Source organism: Hemiscyllium ocellatum, chromosome 30, assembly GCF_020745735.1.
Source record: "Hemiscyllium ocellatum isolate sHemOce1 chromosome 30, sHemOce1.pat.X.cur, whole genome shotgun sequence".
In the NCBI taxonomy this organism is placed as follows: Eukaryota; Metazoa; Chordata; class Chondrichthyes; order Orectolobiformes; family Hemiscylliidae; genus Hemiscyllium; species Hemiscyllium ocellatum.
The window spans coordinates 41,995,233-42,010,128 of NC_083430.1; positions in this window are offsets into that span (position 1 = coordinate 41,995,233).

Genomic DNA, 14,896 nt, shown 5'->3' on the forward strand with positions numbered 1-14,896 from the left:
TCCACTTCCCCCAACACTGGTGCTTTTCCCCTGAAATCCCTCCAATTCTCTGCCTGCCCCTTCTCTTTTAAGATGCTTGTCACAACCTCCTTCCTAGGATTTCTTTATCAGGTTCAAAGTCAATGTTTTTGATTACTGTGACGAGCTGAGGATATAGCTATGTTCTGAGGAGCTAGCTATGTTTCAAACTATCGCCGCTAACGCACAATAAAATGGATGGTGTGACCTTGCATCGATTCTGCCAGCATTAGCTGACATGAGCTGGTTAATTGACACTGGAACAGCACCTCAAGAATGAGTCTCGAAACTCCAGTGCCAACTTCCACATGTGGACAGCAAAGAAAGCAGAACTGGCCTTGTTATGGGAGACTTCTAAACTGTGATGCAGCCACATGCAAGACAGAGAGAGAGAAAAGTGAGAGAAAGACAGAAACGGAAAAGAGAGGCAAACACTCAAAGAGAAACATGGCAATTGCTCTGTGTGATATAAGACCTGGGAGGGTTACTGACATCATCATAGAATGCCTACAGCACAGAAGCAGGCCATTCGGCCCATCGAGTCCACACTGATTCTCCAAAGAGCATCCCTGTAAGCTTGCATTTCCCATGGCTAATCTACCAAACCTGCACATCTTTGGACTGTGGGAGAAAACCAGAGCACCAGAGGAAACCTACGCAGACACAGAGAGAATGTGCAAAGGCCACACAGACAGTTGCCCAAGACGTGGAACAAACCCAGGTCCCTGGCACTGTGAGGCAGCAGTGCTAACCACTGAGCCACCATGTTCCCCCATGCGCAGTCTGTTATTTTAATACTGCCTCATTCAGAGACACATACCAGGGGTGTCAGAATCTCTGACAGTCTTTTTTTTTATTTGCCAACCAAGGCTCCCTATTTGGACCAGATGAACAGCCACAATCAGGTAACTCATACTCTGTGAGGTTCAGCTGGCTGACCACTTTACAATCATTGCACTAAGGTTAAAGTCTCTCTCACCTACCTCTCAAACCTGACCCCTTCAACTCCCTCCCTAACCGGGGCTTGTCAGCGAGGGTTTGCTGTTTCCCTGGACCTGCCTTCAGTCAGGCCTCCATTGCTTCCCCTTCTTCTTGGATGGGCTGCAGCCCCAGTAGTGGACATCCAATAGCTGGCAGCTTTCTATTAGGCAAGACCCAGCTCCTGATGAGGCCAGGTATCTCCCATCTTTCATCAAATCATGTGCCACTAAACATAAAATGGTGGTGGAGCAGCCAGTATTTTCCGAGGTCCCTTCCCTACGATCCTTCATGGAACTGGTTGGGAAACCATGCCATCAGGAAAAGCCCCATTGCAACATATCAGATCAGCAGCATCAGGCGTGAAGTAGTCTTCCCTGCAGTGAGTGTGTTGCTGGAAAAACACAGTAGGTCAGGCAGCATCTGAGGAGCAGATAAAAGGAGCCCTTCGATTCTCCTGTTCCTCAGATGCTACCTGACCTGCTGTGCTTTTCCAGCAACACATTCTTAACTCTGATCTCCAGTATCTGCAGACCTCATAGTCTCCTAGTCTTCTCTGTAACCTGCACAAATGGAGAGAAACACTCAGTTAGCACCTAATTAGCACTGATAGCAGCTTCGAGGCTGAGAGTCCCTCACATATTGATGTGGCCAGCTGAATGCTAGCTTAGGCTGGAGATCTCCAAACACGCCCAAAACTGGAAATGAAGCAAAAATACAAGCTGCATTCTATTGTCACTCATTGATTTCATTTTGGAGCCAGATTTAATCCATTAACTGGTTGAGAAGAAACACATAAAATGAGCCATATAGTTATCATTATTATTAATATTGATCTGAGAATGAAATAAGGAAGAATTTCAATGTGATTCTACATTGAGGAAATGCAGTCCATTAAAAGCATTGATGCTGGTCCCTGATCAGATTAAACCTGAATTGGATTGTCCTCCTCACAATGTGGAAATGGTTAACTGGCCTTTCATGTTATATGTAGGATCTAGTGTAGGTAATTGACTGCTGTATTGGTCTATAAAATAGAAGTGAATGCACTGTAAAATATAATTATTTGAATGTGAGATATTTTGGTTTATATTAAAAACTTGATGAGTCTTTTTATTAATTCAAGGTTTTTCTACAATGAAGGGGAAGGAGCAGGAAAATGGACATGAGGAATGTCGTTGGATTAGGCTTGACCCTACTGAATGGTGGAGCAGGGTCAATTGGTCAAATGGCCTACTCCTGTTCCCATTTCTTATGGTCTAAAGCAAAGCTCTTTGTTATGTTAAATGTTGTTCAGGAGATTTTTTTAATACCTTGTGTAAAGTTGAAATCTCTAGTGAAATGAATCATAAATAACTATAATTGCATAAATAATAGATAAGTATAAGCTTGTCAGAAAAAATAATTTCTTTCTTTCCTATTTGAATAACTCCAGCAAATTTGCTAAAGATGGTTCTTAAATTTCACACAGAACATGGTTAATCATTAATTTAAAATAGAACAAAATGCAACTGGAGGAATTTTGAAATAAAAACAATTTGAGTTAACAGAAACAGGGAGATTCATCAGCAGCTATAAAACAATAAGACCCACAAAAAAACTGAACTCAGAGGAATCAAGGGAAAGCTCTCCATTTGTTGGAGTTATTCCTCGTATGGAATTGTGGCTTTGGATTTCAATCCGTTCAGCTCCAGGATCAGCTCCAGGATAGTGTCCTTGGCCCAACTATCTTCAGGCACATCATCAGTCACAAGGTCAGCAGTGGGATATTTGTACAATGTTCAACACCATTTGTGACTCCTCAGACATTGAAACAGTCTATCTCCAGGCATTATTAGAGTGGTAATGGAAAAGCACAGCAGCTCAGGCAGCATCCGAGGAGCAGGAAAATCAACATTTCCTGATGAAGGGTTTTTGCCCGAAACATCGATTTCCCTGCTCTTGGATGTTGCCTGACCTACTGTGCTTTTCTAGCACCACTCTAATCTTGACTCTAATCTCCAGCATCCACCTATCTCCAGATATTGCAGAACCTAGAGAACATACAGACTTGAATTGATATGTAGCGAGATGCATTGAAACTGTTCAAGTGCTAAGCAATAACCACCTTTTGTAAGAGCGAATGTAACCACCTCCTTTGGACATTCAACAGCATTTTGGTCACTGAATCCTCCACCATCAAGATCCTGGACAGAAACTGGACAGGATCAGCCAATAAAAGGCCAGGGTTATGAGAGTAGCTCAGAGCCTGGCATTCTGAGTAATGAGTATCTCACATAGAGTCATCAGGATGTACAGCACGGAAATAGATTCTTTAGTCTAACTTGTCCATGCCAACCAGATGTCCTAAATTAATCTAGTCCCAGCATTTACCAGCATTTGATCCATATCCCTCTAAACCCTTACTCTCCATATACCTGTCCAAATGCCTTTTAAATGTTGTAATTGTACTAACCTCCACCACTTCTTCTGGCAGCTCATTCCATACATGCACCACTCTCTGCATGAAAGCATCGACCCTTAGGTTTATTTCTTGACTCCCCAAAGGGGAGAAAGTGAGGACTGCAGATGCTGGAGATCAGAGATGAAAATGTGTTGCTGGAAAAGCACAGCAGGTCAGGCAGCATCCAAGGAACAGGAGAATCGACGTTTCGGGCATAAGCCCTTCCTGAAGAAGGGCTTATGCCCGAAACGTCGATTCTCCTGTTCCTTGGATGCTGCCTGACCTGCTGCGCTTTTCCAGCAACACATTTTGACTACCCAAAGCCTATCTACTGTGTACAAGATACAGGAGTTAAATAGAATGCTCTCCACTTGCCTGGATGAGCACAGCTCCAACTGCACTTAACAAAAGTGGGTCTTGAATCTACAACCTTTATGACTGAGAAGTACTATCACTTCCACTGTGTTGCTGTAGCCATCTAATGAGTCGGAGTCTCTATTTAAAACACCTTATAGATAATTCTTCTATTCTTTAATGTCTCTTTATATGTCCTCTATGCATTTGATAACTCTCCCAGAATATCAGACAGTGAAAACAGAATTTGAGTTCATCGGTCACAGTAAATCTGTGATCTTGATAAGTGCATTGCAGAGTAGAACAGTTCTAAACATCCCTAACTTTACAAAAGGGTGTATAGTTTGCTATCTTGTGGAAAATCTGCTAATTCACATCTGAGCAAATAATTAAATTATTCTATTCTGAGTTTGGAACAAAAGGCACCAGAACAAAAGAAGCTGCTCATGGTAATTTCAAAGAGTTCATTCTGTGTGATACAATACATAGGTTTGTGGCAACTACAGAATGCAGCATAATATTAGATGGCCCACCTTTGGGTAGTCAACTCCCAGTCTATTTGCACCTGAGACTATACAAAAAGGCTTGCAATTTATATTTTCTAAGTTAACCATGCACTGCTGATGAAGCACGGTCATTCACACAGTAAATAATTAAAATTACTTTTAAAAGTAGCCAACTAACATTGTTGGAATCTTCACCTGAGTGCACCAGAAAATCTGGGACAGGTCATAATTTTGGTGTAAACCTTTATACAGTAAGTTTCTTACACATCTGGAAGAAACAATGGCATTTTCAAAATTTCAAAAAATGATGCTTTTGAAAGCAAATGTAATTATGAGTGCCACTTTTGCAAAAGATGCTGTGTATCCCCAAATGTCCTCTCCTCCCCATTGTTTCATTTACTTGTCAGGTAACCACACCATTTCTGACTCCTCACAACTCACCATGCAGTTCCTCAGGGTGGTGCAAAAGATATATGTTGCCATCACCTGAGTTTTCCTTCAATTTTCATTATACAGACTGTCAGCAAAATCTGACAATTTTACATAAAATGTGACATTTGCCCACCATCTTCCTTACAGAGTCATTGGGCACAGCTTCAGCGAAAGTTGGATTAATGACCTTGTGTTTCTTTTTAGGGATTTTTTTCAGCTAGAAATTAATATGGCACTAAGTGTGATTTTTGTGCAGGCAATTTTCTGAAACATGTATTAATAACAACGGAAAAGTTGGTTAATTACAACAATTTGTAATGCTGTAGAGTGACAGAGTAGCATAGGATCACTGACTCAGCATCAAGGAAGAAGCAACAAATTACCAAAGGCAAATGGGATCACAAATGGAGGGTCATTAGCTCCTAGCAATTTGGACCCATTACAAAAATTGCAGCTGGAAGCGAATGTCAGTTTCCGTGGGTAGTCTATTTTGGAAAAATATATCGTCTTTTGGGTTTTCCTTTCCATCTCGATGGACACACATCATATATTATTTGAGAGTGAAAGTGTGACATTCATTACCCTTTGTCCCTGAAGCCAGGTTAATTACAATGACCACTCATTGTGTTCTTTCCACTGTGTCAGATAAATTTCATTCAAGCAATAACAGAAGAGTTGTCAAAATATGTTCAACATTTTAGTATGCTTCTTCTAAAACCCATAACATCACACCTCCCGATTTCCACCAGCCCCACAATCCTTTTATGGTTTCCACAACCCTCAAATTCTGGACTTTTGCGCATCCTGATTTTCTTCACTCCAACATGGGTGGTCATTTCTTCAGTGTGTATGTCCATAAGTTCTGGAATTCACACACCCTTTCCCTGCCTCACTCTGTTTCTTTACAACAATCCTTAAAATCCACCTCAACTCTCATACAGGATCACCAAAAAAAAGGAGAGCATTTAGTCTGGCGCTCATCAGGACAACTTGTAAATAATGCAATGAAAAGGGAAACTTTTTATTGTGCATGAGAAGGGAGTGTGGGTTTATCAGCAACTGAAGGCACTGCCATGGGAAATGGTCCTGATAAATTAAAGATGAAAATCTTTGGCAGTGTAAATTTTCTTCAACAGTACACAAATTCTGTCCTGTAAAAAACTGCCCGAGTAATTCATTCTGACATCTTGCTTGGTAAAGCTTCATCAAAGCGTTGTAGGATAATGTAGTATGTTAAGGATGCAAAACAAATCTATGTTATATTTTTAGTGGCATGTTGCCATTTAACTCTGTAGCATTTGGCATTTTTAAGACTCCTGTTTTCAAAGTTATTCATTTGTTTGTTGGTAGATTTATGTTCCTTCTGAAAATATTGGATGAATTGCTACTAGGTGTTAATCAGCTCAGTGTTTTTTTTACAAGAAGTGTGGAAACAGGCCCTTCAGCCCAACAAGTCCACACCGCCCCTTCGAAGACTAACCCACCTTGACCCATTCCCCTATCCTATTACTCTACATTTTCCCCTGACTAAAGAACCTAATCTACACATCTCTGAACACTATAGGCATGGACAATTCACCTAACCTGCACATCTTTGGACTGTGGGAGGAAACCAGAGCACCTGTAGGAAACCCATGCAGACACGGGGAGAATGTGTAAACTCACTTAGATAGCTGAGGCTGAATCGAACCCAGGTCCCTGGTGCTGTGAGGCAGCAGTGTTAACCACTGAGCCACCGTTCCACCTGTGTTATTGCACAGTTGCCAGTTCTGGGTCCTGGGACTTGAGCACAACAATGGTAGTGCAGGATTCTCCTGAGGTTATTCCCCTCTCTGACAGGTGTACCCCAGTTTTGGATACTGTTGGGGGCAGGAGGTGGGGTTTGGCCTCTCAGGGGAGTATAATTGCAGCAGTCAAGCCAGAAGCACCACAACTGCTGTAGATCAGTGTCGGGCAAAATCCAAGCGAGCAATAGTGATTGGAGACTCACTAGTTAGGGGCACAGACAGCCATTTCCGTGGCCATATTTAAGACTCCAGGATAGTGTGTGGTTTCCCTGGTTCCAGGGTTAAGGACATTTCTGAGCAGTTACATGAAATTCTTAAAGGGTTGTGGGGGCAAGTGGGTGGTGAAGGTGGTGAGCATCCAGAGGTCATTGTGCACATTGGTGCATAGAAGGGTGAGTTCCTGTGGAGTGAGTACAGAGAGTTAGGAAAGAGGCTGAAGAGTAGACCTAGATGGTAGTAATCTCTGGGTTACTCCCAATGCCACACGCTAGTGAAGCAAGGAATAGAAAGATAGGAGAGATGCACATGTGACCAGGAGCTGGTGCAGGGGTTAGGGTTTCAGGTTCTTGGATCATTGGGATCTCTTCTAGGGCAGGGGGGACCTGTACAAAAGGGATAGGTTGCACCTAAACTGGAAGGGGAACCAATTTCCTCACAGGAGGTTTCACTAGTGCAACTCAAGAGGGTTTAAAACTAGAGGGGCAGGGGGCTGGGAACTAGAGCAGCAGGTCAGCAAGTGGAGGGATTGAGGGGAAGCTAGATGCTAGGATCAATATGTCAGAAAGGGAGGACAGACAGAGACAAGTAAATGAACGTGATGGTACTAATGGGCTGAAGTGTGTTTAGTTCAATTCCAAGAGCATTATGGGTGACGCAGATGAGCTTAGAATCTGGATCAGTATGTGGGATTATGATGTTGTGGTCATTACAGTGACTTGGTTGAGAGAGGGACAGGACTGGCTGCTCAGTGTTCCAGGATTTTGTTGTTCTAGAAGAGACAGAGAGGAAGGTAAAAGAGGTGAAGGAGTTGCATTACTAATCAGGGAGAATAGGTGAAAGTGAGTACTGCAGATGCTGGAGATTAGAGTCAAGAATGTAGTGCTAGAAAAACACAGCAGGTCAGACAGCATCCGAGGAGCAGGAAAAAAAGTCTATTTTCCTGCTAATCAGAGTGAACATCACATCTGCACTCAGGGAGGACATAATGGGGGGCCCCCTCACTGAGGCACAGCTCAAAAATAAGAAAGATGAAGTCACTTACATGGGATGATACATGGGATGCCCCCAACAGCCAATTAGACATGAAGGAACAAATATGTAGGCAGATTATGGAAAGATGGAATAACAACAGGCTGTCATAGTGGGTGACCTTAACCTCCCCAATGTTGACTGGAACTCCCTTAGAGCAAGAGGCTTCCATTAGACAGAATTTGTTAGATGCATTCAAGAAGGTTTCTTGAAACAGTATGACAATCCAACGAGAAGAGGGGCCATATTGGACCTTGTATTGGCTAATGGGCCTGGCCAGGTGACTGACCTTTCAGTCAAAGGGTATTTTGGAAACAGTGATAACAATTTCTTAAGGTTTAAGATAGCTGTAAATAAGGATAAGTCAGGAAGGTATTAAATTGGAGGGAAGGCAAATTACATCAGTATTAGGCAGGAGCTAGGGAGTGTTAATTGGAGAAGCTATTATTAGGCAAGTCCATATTTGACATGTGGGAGTTGTTTAAAGGCCTGTTCAGAATTCAAGACCATCATATTCTAGTAAGGAGGAAGAACAAGGATGGCAAGGTAATGAGGGGGGTTGTGAATTTAGTCAAAAGTAAAAAAAAATGAAAGGTTTAGGAAACTAAAATCAGACAGGACCTATGAGGAATATAAATAAAGCAGGAAAGAATTCAAGCCAGGAACTGGGAGAGCAGGAAGCAGCCATGACAAATAGGGTTAAAGAGAATCCCAAGGCATTCTATAGATACATTAAAAACAAAAGAATAACTAGGGAGAAGGTAGGATTACTCAAGGATAAAGGAGTGGACTTGTGCTTGAAGGCAGAGGATGTGAGCAAGAATACTTTGTGTCAGTATTCACCCAGAAGAAGGATATAGACATAGAACATAGAATATTACAATGCAGTACAGGCCCATCAGCCCTCAATGTTGTGCTGACCTGTGAAATTAATCAGATGCCCATTAACCTACACCATTCCATTATTATCCATATGTATGTCCAATGACCATTGAAATGCCCTTCACGTCGGTGAAACTACTACTGTTGCAGGCAGGCCATTCCACTTCCCTACTACTCTCTGAGTAAAGAAACTCCCCCTGATATCTGTCCTAAATCTATCACCCCTCAATTTAAAGCTGTGTCCCCTCATGTTAGCCTTGACCATCTGACCATCTGTGTCCACCCTATCTAACCCTCTGATTATCTAATACCTCTCAACCTTCTTTCTTCCAACAAAAACAGCCTCAGTTCCCTCAGCCTTTCCTCGTAAGACCTTCCCTCCATACTGGGCAACATCCTAGTAAATCTCCTCTGAACCCTTTCCAAAGCTTCCACATCCTTCCTATAATGCGGTGACCAGGACTGTACACAATACTCCCGGTGCGGCCTTACCAGTGTCTTGTACAGTTGAAGCATAACCTTAAGGCTCCAAAACTCAATTCCCCTACTAATAAATGCCAACATACCATATAGCTTCTGAACAACCCGATCAACCTGGACTTGCAGGAATTTATCCACCTGGACACCGAGATCTCTCTTCATCTACACTGCCAAGAATTTTAACATTAGCCCAGTACTCTGCATTCCTGTTACTTTTTACAAAATGAACCACCTCACACTTTTCCACATTAAACTCCATTTGCCACTTCTCAACCTAGCTCTGCATCTTATCTATGTCCTCTGTAACCCACAACATCCTTTGGCACTATCCACAACTCTGCCTACCTTAATGTCATCCGCAAATTTACTAATCCATCCTTCTATGTCCAATCCAGCTAAAAATGATGAACAGCAGTAACCCTAAAACAGATTTCTGCAGCAGCCACTGGTAACTCCAGGATGAACATTTCCCAGCAGTCACCACCCTCTATCTTCTTTCAGTTAGCCAATTTCTGATCCAAATTGCTAAATCACCTTTAAAACTGAAACTCTGTATTTTGTGCAAAAGTCTACCATGTGGAACCTTATCAAACGCCTTACTGAAATCCGTATACACCACATCAACCATTTTACCTTCATCCACTTGTTTTGTCACCTCTGGAATAACTCAATAAGGTTAGTGAGGCACAACCTACCCTTCACAAAACTGTGTTGACTAAAACTAATCAATTATTCCTTTCCACATGGTTATAAATCCTATCTCTTATAACCTTTTCCAACACCTTATCCACAACCGAAGTAAGGCTCACTGGCCTATAATTACCAGGGCTGTCCCGACTTCACTTCTTAAACATTTGCTATCCTCCAGTCTTCTGGCACTATTCCTGTCGACAGTGAAGACATAAAGATCAAAGCCAAAGGCTCTGCAATCTCCTCCCTGGCTTCCCAGCAAATCCGAGGATAAAGCCCATTCCGTCCCGGGGTCTAATCTATTTTCAGATCTTCCAAAATTGCTAATACGTCTTCTTTGTCAACCTCAATCCCATCTAATCTTGTCGCCTGTACCTCCATACGCTCACTAACATTGCCCTTTTCCAATATGAATACTGACGAAAATTATTCATTAAGCACTTCCCCTACGTCCACAGATTCCACACACAACTACCCACTACTATCTTTGATTGGCCCTAATCTTACTCTAGTCATTCTTTTATTCCTGATATACTTATAGAAGGCCTTAGGGTTTTCCTTGATCCGATCCGCCAGCAACTTCTCATGTCCCCTCTGGCTCTTCTTAGCCCTCTTTTTAGATCTTTTCTGGTTAGCTGGTAACTCTCAAGCCTCCTAACTGAGCCTTCATGCCTCATCCTCATATAAGTCTTCTTCTTCCTCTTGACAAGAGCTTCAACTTCTTTAGTAAACCATGGCTCCTTCTCTCGACAGCTACCTCCCTTGCCTAATAGGTACATACTTAACAAGAACCCCCAGTAGCTATTCCTTGAATAAGCTCCACATTTCAAGAGTGTCCATTCCCTGCAGTTTCCTTCCCCATCCAATGCATCCTAAATCTTGCCTAATCACATCATAATTGCCTTTCCCCCAGTTATACCTCTTTCCCTGTGGTCTGTATCTATCCCTGCCCATTGCTATTGTAAACATAACCGAATTATGGTCACTATGACCAAAGTGCTCACCTACCTCCAAATCTAACACATGGCCAGGTTCATTCCCCAGTACCAAATCCAATTAGGTATCGCCCGTTGTTGGCTTGTCTACATACTGTGTCAGAAAACCCTCCTGCGCACATTGAACAAAAACTGACCCATTTAAACTACTTGGACGATAGTATTTCCAAGGAGCAGGAGAATTGACGCTTCGGACATGAGCCCTTCTTCAGGAATGAGGAAAATGTGCCAAGCAGGCTAAGATCCTTGTTGAGGGAGGAAGAGAGCTTCTTCAAGGAAGGCATCCTTGTAAGAGGATTCGCAGTAGGTTAAAATCTTCTAGGAGAAAGTGAGGACTGCAGATGCTGGAGATCAGAGCTGAAAATGTGTTGCTGGAAAAGCGCAGCAGGTCAGGCAGCATCCAAGGAGCAGGAGAATCGACGTTTCAGGCATGAGCCCTTCTTCAGGAATGACGAAAGTGTGCCAAGCAGGCTAAGATCCTTGTAGAGGGAGGAAGAGAGCTTCTTCAAGGGGGCAGTCCTCTTTTACTTCTAGAAGATTTAAACCTACTGCAAATACTCTTACAAGGATGCCTTCCTTGAAGAAGATCTCTTCCTCCCTCTACAAGGATGTTAGCCTGCTTGGCACACTTTCCTCATTCCTGAAGAAGGGCTCATGCCTGAAACGTCGATTTGCCTGCTCCTTGGATGCTGCCTGACCTGCTGCGCTTTTCCAGCAACACATTTTTAGCTCTGATATCCAGCATCTGCAGTCCTCACTTTCTCCTATAGTATTTCCAGTCAATATTGGGGAAGTTAAAGTCCTCCATAACAACTACCCTGTTACTCTCACTCCTATTGTAAATCATCTTTCCTATCCTTTCCCCCACATCCCTGGAACAATTTGGACGCCTATAGAAAACTCCCAGCAGGGTGACCTCTCCTTTCCTGTTGCTAACCTCAGCCTAAACTACCTCAATGGATGAGCCCTCAAACGTTATCTCAGCTGCTGTAATACTAGCCTTGATTTACAATGCCACACCCCAGCCTCTTTTACCATCTTGCTGTTCTTGTTGAAACATCTAAATCTCGGAATCTGCAACAACCATTCCTGTCCCTCCTCCAGCCATGTCTCTGAAATGGCTACAACATCGAAATTCCAGGTACCAACCCATGCTGCAAGTTCACCCACCTTATTCCCGATGCTCCTGGCATTGAAGTACACACATTTCAAACCAACATCCTAATTGCTAGTGCCCTCTTGTGACCTTGTAAACCTATCCCTGACCTCACTACCCTGAACCTCCGGTACACTGAAATTACAGTTTAGGTTCCCATCCCCCTGCTGCATTAGTTTAAACCCCACCGAAGTGCATTAGCAAACTCCCATCCCCAGGATATTGATACCCCTCTGGTTCAGGTGAAAACGATCCTGTTTGTAGAGATCCCACCTTCCCCAGAAAGTGCTCCAATTATCCAAGAATCTAAAACCCACTCTCCTGCACCATCCCTGCGGCCACATGATAACTTCTGCTCTCTCGCTGTTCCTCGCTTCACTAGCACGTGGCACGGGCAACAAACCAGAGATAACAACCCTGTTTATTCTAGCTCTAAGCTTCCACCCTGGCTCCCTGAATTCTGCCTTAAATCCGCACCTTTCTTCCTATGTATGTCATTGGTGTCTATGGGGACCATGACTTGGGGCTGCTCCCATCCCCCTCAAGGATCCAGAAAACACGATCAGAGGCATCACAAACCCTGGTACCTGGGAGGCAACACACCAACTGTGAGTCTCTCTCATTCCCACAAAACCTCCTATCTATCCCCCTAACTATGGAGTCCCCAATGACTAAAGCTCTGCTCCTCTTCCCCCTTCCCCCTCTGAGCAACAGGAACCGACTCTGTGCCAGAGACCTGAGCCCCAATGCTTACCCCTAGTAAGTTCCACCCCCCCCACCACGTGCCAACAGTATCCAAAATGGTATACTTGTTGAGGGAAACCACTACAGGAGGTCCCTGCGCTGCCTGCCCATTCCCTTTTCTATCCCCGACAGTAACCCATCCACTTTCTTCAAGTGGCTGCGGAGTAACTACCTCCCTGTAACTCTTCGCAATAACCTACTCCGCTTCCCTAAAGATCTGAAATTCATCCAGTTCCCTAACATGGTTCTTGAAGAGCTGGAGTTGGGTGCACTTCCCACAAATGAGGTCAGCAGGGACACTAGAGGTGACCCTTATCTCCCACATACTGCAGGAGGAACATTCAACTGCCCTAACCTCCATTCTAGCTATTCTAACTTCCAAATAGACCGCTGAAAAAAATGAAACACAAAAGAAAACACTTGTCACCTTACCAACCGATGCACAGAACTTTCTTTTTGGTTAAAGGAGGAGGATGGGCGGGAGACACTGCCCGAGTAGTGGTTCAGGTAAAACAACCACCCAAATATGTAACCTCGTGACCTCTCCAACTGCGTCCAGGAACTGAAGAAGACCAGACTTCAAAGTAAGCATTTTATACTCTATACTCATGTATCCTGACAGGCTCTGCTGCTCCCTGGTGACCTCGTGAACCTCTCTGACTACATCCAGGAACTGAAGAATCCTGGACCTAAAAGTGAGTAATTTACATGGAAGATACTGAGATTAGTGTTCAGCGTGCTAATATGCTAGGCATTTTGAGATCTGCAGAGGCTGATAACTAAGTTTGGTACCCATAGGGAGGGCCTCAACCAGGACCTTGGGTTCATGTCACATTACAGGTAACCACCATTGCACTACACACACATACTCTCACAAACACACGGACACAGGTACATACAGACATGCACACAGACACCCACACACACACCCTTATAGACACACACACTCCTACACTCACACATGCACCCCCTCATAGACTTAAGACACTCTGCACACACTACACACACGCACTCACACACACACACACATATTTTCTCACACTCACAACCCCAACCCCAGACAGACACACACACACACACAGACAGACAAAGATCCACATGCACACACACATTGTGTGGGGTAAATTTGTACTTGCAGAGTTACATTGCACTTTGCTCAAAAACTGCATACATTCATGTAGAACTCTGAGCTCAAAAACTGCATGAATTTATGTAAAACTCTGTTATCTCACTTTTTAGATTAGAATCAATCTAAACATCAGGTCATAGACAGAGAACACAAGGGGCTAACACCTTCAACATATTGTCTAGCTATCACCATTGTTAACAGCTAACCCGAGGATGTAACTTTTAAAAAAGGGTTTTGTGATTTACACATGAAAGAAGTGAAACTATCACTGTATTCTAACAGATGAAAGGCTTAACAGACAATCAATTTTTCAATGTATAATTTCAGTTACATCACACTGCAAATTTTTGCTATAAATTCTGTTATGATCGAGCCCTCCACTATCACCTGATGAAGAGCGTCGCTCTGAAAGCTAGTGTGCTTCCAATTAAACCTGTTGGACTATAACCTGGTGTTGTGTGATTTTTAACTTTATAAAATTATGAGATGCATAGGTGGGTTGACAGAATCTTTTTTCTAGAGTCGAAACGTCTAATACAAGGAGGCATGCAATGAAGCTGGGAGGGGGATAGTTCACAGGAAACATGAGGAGCAAGTTTCTTTATACAGAGAGCCGTAGGTGTCTAGAATGCACTGGTGGTTGGAGGCAGAAATAATAGGGGCATTTAAGGGGCTTTTAGATAAGCACAGGAATTTGAAAAGAATAGGGGGGTGGTGGAATATGCACAAAGCGCAGGCAGAAGGGACTTGTTTAATTTGGCATCATGTTCAGAACAACATCGTGGGCCAAAGGGCCTGTTTCTGTGCTGTACTGTTCTATGTTCTTAAAATTGAAGCTAATATTTCAGTGTTGACCTAAGGAAGTTCCATACTCTGTTTATCTGCTCGGATGGATGTAAAAGATCCAATCACACAGATTCAAGGAAGGGCAAGACTGTTAACACCAGTCTCTCGGCCAATATTTACATCTCAATCAACATCATTAAACAAATTATTTGGTCATTATCACATCTAATTTCAAGGGGGTTTGCCGTACACGCACTGGAAATGGAGT